The 13,167-nt window shown below is 49.6% G+C and overlaps 1 long non-coding RNA gene across 6 annotated transcripts; it reads right to left on the minus strand.

The window, feature by feature from the left end:
• Positions 1-8,027: 8,027 nt before the first annotated feature.
• Positions 8,028-12,088, minus strand: LOC123349343. Of its 6 annotated transcripts, none has more exons than XR_006573477.1 (8): positions 11,488-12,005; positions 10,766-11,132; positions 10,586-10,665; positions 9,661-10,197; positions 9,377-9,450; positions 9,026-9,141; positions 8,595-8,737; positions 8,028-8,371 (listed from the first exon to the last, which is right to left on the minus strand). It is a non-coding gene; the product is annotated as an uncharacterized LOC123349343 (long non-coding RNA). The 6 variants fall into 6 exon arrangements; XR_006573476.1 differs by having other exon boundaries at positions 9,661-9,750; positions 10,022-10,665; positions 11,488-12,004; XR_006573479.1 differs by lacking the exon at positions 11,488-12,005 and adding an exon at positions 12,033-12,088 and having other exon boundaries at positions 9,661-10,665.
• Positions 12,089-13,167: the final 1,079 nt, after the last annotated feature.

Here is a 13,167-nt window from a genome sequence, read left to right on the forward strand (position 1 = left end):
ATAAAACACCCCCATTGAGCAAGATGTTTCCTCAGTGAATGGATTCAGGGGGCCTCTCCCCTTCAGTGTTACACTGAAAACGTCTTTTGTTTCTATTCCCAGGCAGGATGATCCCTTGTCTGTTGCAAGGTTCCTTTTTTTTACTGCCAACTGGTTTAGATGGTTTGCAGTTGTCTCGGAGCTGGGAAGGGGGACGCGGGGTAAAGGCTCTGCGGCGTCAGAGCTGGGAGCAGAGCACTGGGGAACAGACTCTGCCGGCGTGTAGAGCTCTGGATATATTTGCTTGGAACTAACCCCAGTAAACATCACGTTGCCAGCTCTTCTGCTTTCTGGACTTCTGTTTCCTGTCTGCGTGACAAGAACCCGGGGAGAGGGTGAAGGGAAAGTGCTCTAACAGCTGGAACCCGGGGAGAGGGGGAAGGGAAAGTGCTCTAACAGCTGGAACCCAGGGAGAGGGGGAAGGGGGAGCCCTCCAACAGTCTCTTCCTCTCCCTGTGCTTCAGTTGCTGAATCTGTGAAATGGGAATAAGGACACTGAGCTCCTTTGCACAGCACCTGGAGATCTTCTGATGGAAAACACTGTGTAGGAACCAGGTGTTATTACTCTAGGAGACTGGAGCCTAGTCAGATGCTGACTTAACAGAGCTCTCTGCCAGAATGGGGTCAAGTACCAGAGGGGCGGGGGGGCGTGTTATTCTGGATCTGTAAAAGCAGCAAAGAATCCTGTGGCACCTTAGAGACTAACAGACGTATTGGAGCATGAGCTTTCGTGGGTGAATCCCCACTTGGTCAGACGCACGTCTTACTCTCCCAGAATGGAACGCACTGTCTGGTATTGGGCTAATTACAGGGTGTTCATTTTAAGGATGGGTTGGATAACTATCGGCTTGTACTTGTGAGGAATGGGATACGTGGGATACGTGGACTGCATGGCCCTTGCACATGAGAACTTCCCAGGAGAGAACAGGAGCACTTGTGGCACCTTGGAGACTGGAGAGCGATTTCAAGGAAGTTCAGATTTTGGGGAGAACCAAAGCAGAAACTTCCAGCTTCCAGGCTTCCCTCAGGGAAGGGCCTTGTCAATTCTTGTGAGCCCCTCCCCCACCTATCCCCACTATAGTGATCTCAGCTGTACGGGTGCTGTGTCAGGGCCCCTCACCAGAGTTCACTTCCCTCCACTGCAGCTTCAGCCAAGATCCCCCTCAATGCCGCCTCTTGCCGGGAAGTCTCCTCAGTGTCCCCTCTTTGCAAAGCCCTCTGTGGAGAGGGTGACAGGACCCCTGAGCGGAGTTCTTGCCTCCAGGTAGGAGCCTTGTTCCCCTCAGTCTTGCTCTCTCCGTTCAGTGACATTATCTGACCAACTTGAGGCTCCTGTACAGTCCTGGTGAGGACCCAAAAGGTCATGGAGGGTTTCAGGTAGAAAGCTTAGGCAATGAGTTCTCCAGCTGTACTTCCCCTGTCCGCTGCTCTTCACTAATGGATGGTGGCAATGAGCCACGTAACATCTGCGTGTCAGGCTGCCAGGCTCACACATTGCCTGGGCTGGTAGCTGTGAGCTCTGCTACCAGCTCCAGAGTTCCAGTACCATGGTGACTGACACTCGTAAAACACAGACAAGGTGGGTGAGGCAGGTAATCTCTTACTGAACCAACTTTTATGGCTTTCAAGCTCCACAGAGCTCCTCAGGTGACAAGAAGCTCAAAAGCTTGTCTCTTCCACCATTGGAACTTGCTCCAGTAAAAGATATTACCTCACGCATCTTGTCTGTGTCGTCTCCTGGGACCAACACAGCTACCCCAGCGCTCCTGATCTGGGCAAGTTAGATTCTGTTACAGTGGCTGGATTGGTGCAGACAGCCTGAAAGAAAATTGTACAGGGACTTTGGCGCTAGACCTGGTCAGAAAATATTTAATATTTTCCACAAACTTTTAAAGGAATAAATGACTGTTTCTGTGAATTCTTTGGGGTTTTTATTTAAAGTCCCTAAACTTTTTCAGTTTTCAAAAACTGAATTTTTTGGCTCTCCTGCAAATCATTTTAAATGCAAAACCTCACTGACATTGTTTCCAAAATAACTTTCATCAGGAAATTTTTGAACAAAGTTTGACCAGCTCTGCTGGAGATCAGGGTTCTCTCCTGCCTCATTTGAGCACTGGACCACTTGCAGCTTGGTGCTTGGTCTATTGCGAGGTCACTGGACCAGATCCACCAAGATATTTAGTCTCCTAATTCCCAGGGATTTCCACAGGAGTTCAGGGCCTAAATACTTCTTGAGGATAAAGACTGTCCCACTCTGATTCTTCAGTTCTCCAAAGTGCTCTGCCAAAACCAGGGTAGGAAAAATCTGCTATTTCAAGAGTGAAATACAAGCAAGAAAAACCTTGTCCCAGGTCACAAACCCTATTCTGTTCCCTGTTCAAGTGAGCTCACAATGCCCCAGTGATGTAGGAAAGTGCAGTTAATCATAGTTAACAGGCTGGGAAATGGACAATGTTAAGGCTGATGGGAGAAAAGGACATTGTATCTCCAGTAACTTATCAGTATCTTAAGATGCAGGAGACTGGTTCCAGTGTTAGTCATGGGAGGCAGTGATCTGCCAGCAACAATTCTGCCTGTGGTCAAAGACAATGGCTATTAAATGTCCAGTGACGTTATGGGCTGAAGTGTCACCACTTTGAACCTGGAAACTGCTCCCCTCCCCTGTGGTTGTTACATCCCAGCAGCAATCACAGGCCAGGGGTTAACTGACTTGGGCTCTAAGGTTGGCCAGTCAGAGAGTGATGTGACTCCCCCCTGAAGCTATTGAAGGGACGCTGACACAGCCCATGCAGGAGGGGAGTTTTAGCAACAAGCAGGGTTTGTGGAGCAGAGACCCTGGAGGACTCTGCAGCACAAATGGCATTTGTGGCTGCTGCTGGTGGTACCTCTTGTGGGGGGAGAGGCAGAAGTGATGGGCTTTCCCTGTGCTAAATTAAGGAAGCAGCAGTGACTAGCCAATAAAGAGGACTATTAGTTGAATTTCCAAAATAATGTCTCTGAAAAACCAGTTCTGTCCTGTCTCCAGAGGACCCTGCTTAATACTTTTGAAGTTTATTCAGGGCTCATGAAAAGGGGTTCCCTGATCCAGGCGGAGCTCAGGGCTCTGTAGGGAAGAGGGTGTATGGGGACTCAGGTGGAACCTCCAGGGCCAAGGTGAAAGCCATGATCTTCTGCAGAACAGGAAATGGGACACCTGTTTTATGGTTCCCATCCTGAGGACTGGAGATGCCCCAGAATGACTGGAGGCTCCAGGATGGAGTTACTGATGGTTCAGAGACAGAAGGAGCAGCTGTTGGCAGAACATCAGGCCACTGGGGAGGAGAGGGGTGGCCAGATCCTGATGATCAGGAGCTTGAGGGAGAGCTAGAGACACTGTGCAGAGACCTTGAAACCCTGGAGAAGATGAAATTCTATAGACTGACTGGCATTAAGGAGTGTGGGGCACTTGGGGAACATGGCTATAGGACTATGATATATGGAGTTTGTTCTGGGTTGGTGGTGAGAGCAGTCCAGAGAGGGCCCCTCACATAAGGGAAAGGCAGGTTTTTCTGAAGGAGGGTGTATGTCACTCGGTGGCTGGCACCAGGAATTGAAGTAGGTTCTGCATCCCTGTTGGACGAATGAAGGGGGCCAGGCAGCACCTGGGGCTCTCAGGGCCAGAGGGCAATTCCCGAGAGGGAGGGGCTGTGAGGAGGATGGAGTAGGAAATGGCAGGAAGCATCTGCCAGAGTCCCCTGAGGCCTGGTCTACACTAGGCGTTTAAATCGGTTTTAGGAGCGTAAAACCGATTTAACGCCAAAACCGTCCACACTAGGAGGCACCTTATATCGATTTTAATGGCTCTTTAAACCGGTTTCTGTACTACTCCCTAACGAGAGGAGTAACGCTAGTATCGGTATTAACATATCGGATTAGGGTTAGTGTGGACGCTGATCGACGGTATTGGCCTCCGGGAGCTATCCCACAGTGCACCAGTGACCGCTCTGGACCACAATCTGAACTCGCATGCAGTGGTCAGGTAAACAGGAAAAGCCCCGCGAACTTATGAATATTTCCTGTTTGCCCAGCGTGGAGCTCCGATCAGCACGGGTGGCGATGCAGTCCGAAATCAAAATAAAAAAAGAGCTCCCGCATGGACCATGCGGATGTGATCGCTGTAAGGGCAGGCAAATCCGTTCTATCAGCGCTCCGTTACAGAAGATGAAATTCAGAATCCTTTTTTAAAAATCTCCAGACAGACGCCATAGCAGGGACTCAGCGCACTGCGGCGTGACAAGCGTAATGGAAAGCCAAAGAATCAAATGGATGCGCATGGACTGGAGGACTGAAGCTATCCCACAGTTCCTGCAGCCTCCGAAAATTATTTGCATTCTTGGCTGAGCTCCAAATGCTTCTAGGGTCAAACACAGTGTCCGCGGGTCAGGGCATAGCTTGGCAATCTACTCACCCACCCCCCACCCACCCCCAGAAGCGAAAGGTAAAACAATCCTCTGACTCTTTTACATGTCACCCTATCTTTACTGAATGCTGCAGATAGACGCGATAGTGCAGCACTCAACACCAACATCCTTGCTCCCCCCCCCGCCATGGGCGGCTGATGGTACAATACGATGGAAATCCATCCTCATCATCAGCATAAGCTGATCGTACAAAAAGATGGAAATCCATCCTCATCATCAGCCTCAGCTGATGGTACAAAAGGACTGGTAACCGTCCTCGTCATCAGCCTATTGGCCCTAATTTTTTCTGGTGGATGGATGGTGCAATATGGCTGGTAACCATCCTCATCATAGCAACAGGGGGCTGAGCTCCATCAGCCCCCACCCTTCATGTGTAAAGAAAAGATTCAGTTACCCCTGGACTAGCAGTGGGATGCTGGGCTTCTCTCCTACACACTGCTTAATGTCCTGTCTGGACTATCATAGCAGCTGGAGGCTGCCTTCCACTCATTTCTCACTAACAAGTCAGTGTGTCTTATTCCTGCATTCTTTATTAATTCATCACACAAGTGGGGGGACAATGCTACGGTAGCCAAGAAAGGCTGGGGGAAGAACGGAATCAACAGGTGGGGTTGTTACAGGAGCACCCCCTGTGAATAGCATACAGATAATAATTTCTGCAGGCTCTGACACAGAGCAGCTGTGCTCTCTGGTTCTATGATACGGTGGTTCTCTAGCACACTTGCCTATATTAGGCAGCACTGATTCTATTTTTAGATACCAAAAAGGAGGGATTGACTCAGGGAGTCATTCCCAATTTTTGCTTTTGCGCCCCTGGCTGATCGGCCAGGGGCACTTATGACAGCAGCTAATGGTACAAAACGATGGAAGGTGCAATATGGCTAGTAACCAATCTTGGCTTTTGCGCCCCTGGCTGATTGGCCAGGGGCACTAGCAGCAAATGGTACAAAAGGACTGGTAGCCATGATCATCCTCAGTTCCAATTTATGGAAGGATTTGGATGGTGCAATATGGCTAGTAACCATCTCTGCTGTCATGCAAAAGCAAAAGCATGCTTCTGTGTAGCGCTGCTGAATCGCCTCTGTGAGCGGCATCTAGTACACATACGGTGAGAGTCACAAACGGCAAAACAAGCTCCATGATTGCCATGCTATGGCATCTGCCAGGGCAATCCAGGGGAAAAAGGCGCGAAATGCTTGTCTGCCGTTGCTTTCCCAGACGAAGGAGTGACTGACGACATTTACCCAGAACCACCCGCGACAATGATTTTTGCCCCATCAGGCACTGGGATCTCAACCCGGAAGTTCCAAGGGGCGGGGGAGGCTGCGGGAACTATGGGATAGCTACGGAATAGCAACCCACAGTGCAACGCTCCAGAAATCGACGCTAGCCACGGACCATGGACGCACACCACCGATTTAATGTGCTTAGTATGGCCGCGCTCCACCCGATTTTATAAATTCTGTTTTACAAAACCGGTTTATGCACATTCGGAATAATCCCGTAGTGTAGACGTACCCTGAGATGCAGAAAGCGAGCTGAGAAACTGGCTTGATTAGTTCTAGTTTGGGACTAACCTGTGTCAGAGCCTGGGTGTGGCAGTGAGCCCTTGGCAAGCTGGGGAGAAGCCTGGCCGTGCAACGGTTCCTGCTTCCTTCTTTGGAAGGAGTCTCATGTAGACCTAGGCTGTCACAGATGCTGCCTTCAATCTGATCTCCCCTCCCTTGCCGGGGTCTCTTCATCACTCTCCCTACTCCTGTGACTCTGTCCCTCTGTCACTGGCCACACGCTGAGTTCCTGCATCTCCCTCTGGAACCAGTGGGAGCTGCAGGTGCCCAGCCTCTGTCTGTCCTGTGCCTTTGTGCCATCAGCCCCACACTCTGCTCGGTGTCTGGTGGTGTTTGACCCTGGCTAATGCTTGGGGATGGTGTGTGTGAGACGGATGCACAGTTAAGCTCTGCCCTTCTCCATGAAGGGAGGCAGCAGACTTTGTTGTAGGTGGGGCTGTGATCACCAGCGCTGCAGAATGTGTCACATGTTGGGATCTGGGGTTTTAACTGGTGGTTTTATACCCCTGCAGCCAGCTCCTCCTAGGCAGGGTGTGTACAGACCGTGGTGCAGTGTTCAGGCCAGGCTGAGATGGGCCGGAACCATCCTTCCACCTCTCCATCTTGTGGCGGGGGGAAGGGTTACAAGAAAATAAAACCTTGATCTGACCTTCCTCCCCACTACCCTTGGTTTGGGTTTGTTTTGCCAAATAGAAGCTGAAATGAGGAGATTGTTGCAAAACCAGGACCACGGCCTTCCCCATTTTGCTCTTCTCTGGTGTTAGGTCCCCTCCTGCACCACTGTTTGTGAGTGACACCAGTTCACGTGGTATCTTTGCACAGCATATCGCATTCTCCCCCAACCGTCTTCCCAAGGTACGAGCCACTTGTATTGTCTTCACCTTGGAGATGCTGTCTCCCTGCAGGGAGAATCAGGCCCCGGTGGCTTTCAGGCGGCTGGGTTTATAGAGGTTTGAGACCCCACCACAACGTTTTGGGCATTGCCCTGTGGTTGAGGTTCAGCGTGCGGCTGGGAAGCTGATTGGGGAGGGGCAGGAAGTGGATGCAGAAGTAACATGTTGCTGGCCCCTCTCCCTCTTCTCATCCCCTCCAGCCACGTGCTGCTAATACTGACCCTGTCCTGTGTCCCCTGGTCGTGCTCCCAGTCCCCTGAGGCAGATCATGGAGACCGGATTTCCCAGAATGCCTGCAATGAGATCTATGGACCCCATGCTGGGCAATACAGGGGGAATGAGCTCTTGCAGGCCAACCCGGCACCGCCCTGAGAGGTGCCAGACTTGGAGGGGGGGTTAGAAGAGAGGAGGGCACAGCTGGAGCAGACTGCGGAGGGCACCAGGCTTCCGGCCCCCAGCTCCTGGGAAAGGGCTGGCTGCAGGCAAGAGCTTCCTGGACGCCCAATGGCCCCTCTGGAGCAAGGGGCAGCCAGAGCTGAACCCGCCCTGGGGGACTATTCGCTGCTAGCCTGTGAGCCCAGTTCAGGTGCCCAGGGAGCGGTGGCCCCACCATGCCAATGGAAGAGTTGCTCAGGGGTCATTGACCTCCCCTTTCAGAGCCGCTCTTTGAGGGGCTCTTACGACCAGAGCAGCGGGGCAGAGCGCTTGGATGTGGCCGACCAAAGGCCTTGGCCTGGCCCCTCGGGGCATCCTGGGAGAGGAACATGGTGACAGTGCCGCTGGGCTTCCTGCTCTCCCCTCGACCGGTGCACCTGGCCATGTCCCCTCCCCATCCCTGGGGGCCGTGCACACGGCTTTTCCCTCTCTGGGACGGTGGGCTGGTCTCTCCTGTGCTGGGTCCCTGCTGGAGTGGGAGAGTGACATGGGGGCCATGCTGGCACGGAGGGGGGAGCAGTGCACCTGGGAGGGACTCTGCCCCGCTGCGGGGTTGGGAGCACGGGCATGGCCGAGGGGCACAGGACGGGTTTATAGAAAATTCAAAAAACAAAGGGAGACAAGTTCTCTCTGATGGATTTTATTATGTCTGTTCCTAAATGGCCCTAAGGGCTGGTCCCTGCTCGATGCCCCAGAGGAAGGCGAAAAACCTCCAGGATCTCTGGCCAATCTGCCCTGGAGGAAAATTCCTTCCTGACCCCAAACATGGCGATCGGTTACACCCTGTGCATGCGAGCCAGGACCACAGTGGGGAAAGGACCCACTGGTCGCTATGGTTACACACCCTGTCCCAGGCCCCTCCAGGATAGTGTCTGTGTCCCAGCACTAACCTGTCTCCAGGGCTTTCTTCTTTGCTTCCATCCCAGCAGCAACTTTTGAATATTGTGTTTTGAATACTGTCCACGCTGGCTCTTGCCTTCATCATGCAAAACCAAAGCCACTGATGTCACTCAGAAGTGACAAGCAGGTTCACCACCTCCTAATAAAGATGAATCCCCTGACATCTGCCATCCCCCCCACATCCTCTTAGCTCCTGAGATGTGTGATCAGCTTTAACAAACCCTTTGGCACAACATAAGTTACAATCAGCACTACAAAATTGCTATGCTCATTTCTTAGACTTACCAAATGCTGCTTACCTCTCCTCAGAGCCAATCCTGTTGCTTTATTGAATGAAGGGTCTCTCATTTTGAGATCCAATCGTCCTTTCAGGTGTTGGATCTGTTCAACTCCATTCCTGTTCCTTTGTAGTCAAATCCTGAGCATCTGTAACTCTCTCCTCCTGAAAAGACAAATCCATTTGGTAATAAGAGAATCCTAAATGCTCACCTCCTTGTCAGTGATGGTCTGCTGCATTGTGGGTTTGAAACTTGAAGGTGATAAGTGATTGTCTTTCCATTCTAGACAAGGAAGGCAACTTTTTGCAGGTCTGGCAACATGCATTTGTTTGTTCTGCAGTAATATGACTGCTTATAATCCTCAATCCCCAGGAGATCAGATCAGATCCATTTCTTTCACCTGAAGGGAAACCAGATCCATCAATTTCTCCATTATGAGGTGAGTTCCTTACCTCTTGGTAGCAGTGACGAGTTTTGCTTGTTTCCTTTCTGTAGATATCCCAAATCTTCTAGCAACTTCCTGAAGTTTTCACACCCTCAACGTTCAACTCGGCTGCATTTCTCTCATCTGAAAGTACGAGGATCTATTCATTTCCACTTGAATGTTAAAAAAATGTGCTTTTTTTTCCTCTTACCAACTGACATGCCTGGTTCAGCTAGTGGGATTTGCATTAATCCCTTCTAGAACACAACAGCCCTCTGGTGTCCTTCCATCTGGAGATGCAATGTGAACTATTTTTTTGGTCTGCAAGTGTTGCTTTAGCACCAGATTCATTTAGAACTAGGGAAACTTAAATGCTTACCTCCATGTCTGTGATGTTCTGCTGACTTGATTGAGATTTGCGACTAGCTGAACTATTTGAAGTGGCTTTTTTGTCTGTGTGTTATTTCAAGGGAATAAAAAAAAGCATTTTGTCACTGGAGTCCTCAATGGATTGAGCAGCTGGCAAGTCCATGTTGCTTTATCTTGTGTCTGCTTTTGACACTCTCCCCATGACAAGTAAGGTCATCCACAGTTTTTCTCCCTGAAAGCAAAATCCACACCACTTCATGTATACATGGATGTTTGGAGACTGGTATTTCTTACCTCCTTGCCCAGGACAGCCATGCCACTGAGCCTCACTTCTCCCTGGTAGGAATGACCACCTGGTCTCTTCATATCTCAGAAGAGCAAAACCTGCAATCAGTGTTTGACAGATTTATTTATTATTACTCATTGCCAGCTATGAAGAGTCATCAATGGAGAAAGTTCCTTAGCATCCAGATCATTAGGCTTCTAGAGACCTTTCAGTGCTCATCTACTTGTCAGTCATGTTCCACCGCAAGGCTTTGATTCTTAGAGGTAAAGTCAGCTACACTGGTTAAAAACCTGAAGCTTATAAATGGCTGCTTGCCTTTTTCTGAACTAGAAGTAAAAGATGGTTTTCCATTTGGCCAAGTATTGTTACCTGTCTGACTTCTTCTTTTTTCTTAAATTCAGCAGCCTCTCATCCTCCCTTGAATGGTAAGACCTTCCTTTCACCTGAAAATAGAAACAGAGCCTTTAATTTGTGCCTCCATGCTGTGAGGAGGTGCGTTCCTTACCTCTTGATAGAAATGATCAGTTCCACTTAGTTCTTGACATCTGAAAAATAAGCAACAATGATCAATTAGGCACAAATAGAATCAGCTGGACAACTCCTCTCTGCAAATGCAAGAGCAGGCTCAATGCTCATTTTCACACTCTGGTTAGTTGCACTTGTTCTTTGAAATAACTTCCCTGTTACATCCTTGTAGGAACAACCAATGGCCTTCTCTGGGAAGGGAAAAGGAGCAGAGATCATCATCATTGGTTAGAATTACTAACTACTTTGCTTTCATCTGAACAGGTAGCTCCCATTTTTATTGCTTTATTCAGTACAGCAACTTCTTGTGCTCTTTAGAGAGGAAGATTTCATCAGTTACCTTCCTTCCACCTGAAAGTATGACAAGAACCATTGACTATTACAATACACCATTCCCATATTTCTTACCTCCTTAAAAGGATGGATCCGCTAATTCCTTCCTGTAAACTACAGCCATGTGTCATCCTTGCATCTTGAAATATGACCTTCTGCAAAGATCAATATTTGACAGACCATATGTTTGTCAGGCAACAAATGTACATGAATTGTCATTGGATTCATTTTGTAACAGGGAGTATAAATGCACACCTTCTGTGTGATGAATTGCTGGATTGGTTTCTCTCTTTCTCTCCATACAATCAGCTGTATTGTTAATCTGGTAGGTATAAGTGGTTTCCTTATTCTTGGCTAGAGCAAGTCAATACTTCTGTAACCTCTCAGAAGCTTTGGTTATGTATCTTGCTTTACTGTTATGAAACTGCTTGTAGCCTTTGACAGCAAAGGATAGATTCACTTCCTTCACCTGAAAGTACACTGAGATTGGTTAGTTTCCACTCCATTGCTAGGAGAAGGTGCATTCCTTACCTCTTGATAGGAACAGGTTCTCTTACTACTTCTGACAGACAAGCTGCAGTGATCAAATCAACAGAAAGAAGAGATTACGTTGCAGTTGGACCTGAAAGGTAAAAACCAAGCTGATGCCAGCTCTCAGCTAAGGCCACCTGTAACCTTTCCTTTTTGAGTTGTACAAATACCTGCATTGTTAACCCCTGGTAGTTACAACTGGCTGCTTTGAGCATATCCTTACAAAGGCAATTGCGATCCTACCTGATGCTAAAGAAATCCGTCTGGGTTCTTACCTCCATCCACTTCTGTGCTTCTCCTTTCTCTTCTCTTCTTTCCTCTCTTCTCCCATTCCCCTTACTTCCCTGGTGTTTCTCACTAACTTCTTTGGTTTTCTCCCTGCCCACATACCCTCTCCTTATCAATACTTCATCCCTCCCTCCCCGCCTTGTTTCCTTCCTCCTTACAAGAATACTTTCCTTCATCCTTCTGTGTCTCACGTTCCCTTTAGCAATGGAAGCAGGTTGGTCCCAGAAGACCCTGCTTCATCACCCTGGTCCCTGTACTCAGACCCACAGGCAGCAGCCATGTGCTCTGGGCGACAGCCTGGTGTGAAATGCTGCAGCCCCTGGGGGCTGACCTAACAATCACTGCATCACAACAGAGTCGCGGGTCGTCACCACCTTGTCATTTGTGCAAAGTGACCTGTCTCATGCCCCTCCCCCTCCAAGGGAGCTGTAGGGGGAAGGCTCTGGCTGACTCTAAACTCTCAAATGAGTCAAATTACACTCCAGATCTGGAGTCACCAGCTGGGGCTGTTTGTGACAGTGAATTCCAGGGTCATGAATAGCTCCTTTCTCTTACACAGCCCTCACCTATAGGGTGACCTGATATCCCTATAAAATCGAGACAATCCTGATTTTGGGGTCTTTTCTTATATAGGCTCCTATTTACCCCCCACTGCCACCCCCCGTCCGAGTCTTCACACTTCCTCTCTGGTCACCCTACTCACCTGTCTCCACCTCTCTGTCTAGGTCACCACGCCTACGGTGGAATGTTCCACTTCCATCACAATGGGCCAATTCTCAGCAGTGCTGAGTTCCTGCATCTCCCTCTGAAACCAGTGGGAGCTGCAGGTGGGGTGACCAGATGTCCTGATTTTTATAGGGAAAGTCCTGATTGTTAGGTCTTTTTCTTATATTGGCTCCTATTACCCCCCCCCCCACACACACACCCTGTCCCGATTTTTGTCACTTGCTGTCTGGTCACCCTAGCTGCAGGTGCCCAGCCTCTCTCAGGACTAACCCTGTTGGCTGCATTTCATGGTAGCTGGCCCTGCAGCCCTCAGTCAAACTGCCCAAAAGACAACAGACTCATTCGGTGCTTGGCCAGGTTTGTTGTTGACAAAGCACTTGTACCAGCACCCCCTAGACTCAGCATGGGCACTAGGACATGTACGCCCGTGAGAATGGACCAGCTCAGTCAGCAGCGGGACTTTCCACTGCCCCCTTGGCCAGATGTACCTTCTGTGACCCCTCTTATACCCTGATACAAACAAGTTGTGTATCACCCCTCTCACGTGCTTAGTTACCACCCTACACCCTGGAGCTGTTGGTTCGAACCCTAGGAGGGGTCAGTGTGTCCCTGTACCATCTTCGGGGACTGTATTTATTTTATAACTCTGTAGCAGGGTATTCTCATACTACCCTTCTGGACTGTGTTTAGTGACTAGCTAGTGCCTAGTATTTATTAGGAGTGTCTCTGTTTTAGCAACACCTGCCCCATCCTTACCAAGTTCATGTACTGAACAGTGGCGTTGTAAGCAGGGCCTGACTCTGGCTGATGTTTGGTTCAGGCCTCATCTGGTACCAGGCTCTGTGTTTCAGGCTCTTTCTGCTACAACCCCCATATCCAAATCACCCCAGGTTTGGCCTTGGTTTTCCCAGCAGATGAGTTTGCAAAACCAAGACCTGAACCATCTCCCCTTCTGTTCTGCTGTAGTGTTAGGGGCTCTCCAGCCTTGTTTGTGAGTGACCCCCCCACCCCTGTAACTTGAGTTGCCTTGAACTCCCTGATCTGTTGTTCACCCTGACCCCCAGGGCAGGAGCAACTCCCACGTGGAGACACTCTTGCCCTCGAGTTAGCAT

The sequence above is a fragment of the Mauremys mutica genome, chromosome 14 (assembly GCF_020497125.1).
Source record: "Mauremys mutica isolate MM-2020 ecotype Southern chromosome 14, ASM2049712v1, whole genome shotgun sequence".
In the NCBI taxonomy this organism is placed as follows: Eukaryota; Metazoa; Chordata; order Testudines; family Geoemydidae; genus Mauremys; species Mauremys mutica.